This window comes from Chrysochloris asiatica, unplaced genomic scaffold (assembly GCF_000296735.1).
Source record: "Chrysochloris asiatica unplaced genomic scaffold, ChrAsi1.0 scaffold00196, whole genome shotgun sequence".
Classification (NCBI taxonomy): domain Eukaryota; kingdom Metazoa; phylum Chordata; class Mammalia; order Afrosoricida; family Chrysochloridae; genus Chrysochloris; species Chrysochloris asiatica.
The window spans coordinates 3,747,374-3,748,749 of record NW_006408714.1 but is presented as its reverse complement, the minus strand read 5'-3'; positions in this window follow the sequence as shown (position 1 = coordinate 3,748,749).

Here is a 1,376-nt window from a genome sequence, read left to right as displayed (position 1 = left end):
AAAGGTAATAGTTTCAATTAAATTTTCATTCACCACATGATAAAGGTTTGCTTTTCTCCAATTTCCAGTAATATCTTCCAAACTTTTCCTTAAGCCCTCATTATGAATCACATCCACACTTGTGAGTCTACCACTAATAGTCTCTTCAAGATCTCTCTAGCCTTTATTTGTTACAACGTATCTACATAAGAGAAGACTTCAAAATGTTGTGGAAACAATACATATCTTTGAGTACTACTTTTCCTGAAAATTTTTGAAGCACCTTCATATATGCCATGTTTTTGGACTTTTTATTATGGAAGGACTCCAATCCCAGTACTGGATTTTGTTTCAATGATCTGTTCTGTAACAACAGTAATTCCAAAACTTATTTTACTGAAAACATTTTTATTATCTCTCATTTTTATGTCAGGAATTTGGTGTAAACTTGATGATTAGTCATAGATTTGGGATCTCTCATCTGAAGTCCTGATGTGGCACTGTAGGTTAATGTACTTGACTGCAAGCTTGGTTTGAACCACAAGATTAGCAGTTCAATCTCACCAGCTGCTCCTCAGAAATCCTACACAGGTTGCTTTGAGTTAGAAACAACTCGGTGGCACTTAATAAGAACAACAACAATATGTGTTAAAGTCAGATGTTAGCAAGAGCTAGAACAACATGATGCTTAAACGAAAGTACAATTGTTTTTAGGGTTGACTAGCTCTATCTCTCCTTCCTTTATATAGTTTCAGGACCTCTCCATGTAATGTTTCCACACAGACTAATTTTTGTTTTCTCTGATCATGGTAATCTCAGGGCAGTTGAAATTCTTACGTAGAATTTGAGGTCTTCAAGAACAAGTAAACCAGTAAATAAACGGATTCACCTTTGCTCTCTAGCTCCTAAGTCACACTTCATGATTTCTGTTATAATCTGTGGGTAAATAGTAACAAGGCCATCCACTTTCAGAGGAATAGTATATAAAACCTACATTTTGATACAGGGACTGGTAAAATCAGTCATATTTTTTTGGCCATCTTTGGCAAATCTACCACAGTATTTGCCATGCAACACTAAAGCTAAAAGGAAGCATTTTTATCCAAATGAGTTCTTCAGGATCACTCTTTATTATCCGTCTTATTACCAAAATATCTTTGTGACCTGGAGTAAAAATTTCAATAATTTGCAAACCATCAGCATTTATCTAAAACTGTTGATTTATATGATATTATATTTCTTTTCAGGACCTATGCTCTATCTTTCATTCAAGTGATAAAACTTAGGAGTTCAGAGTCTTTTTAACTTACAAATGGAAAACAATAGCAATCCATACTGAAGGCTGTAGTTTTGATCTTCATCAGTATTCCAAGTCCTCTTCACTTCCACCAAGTAAG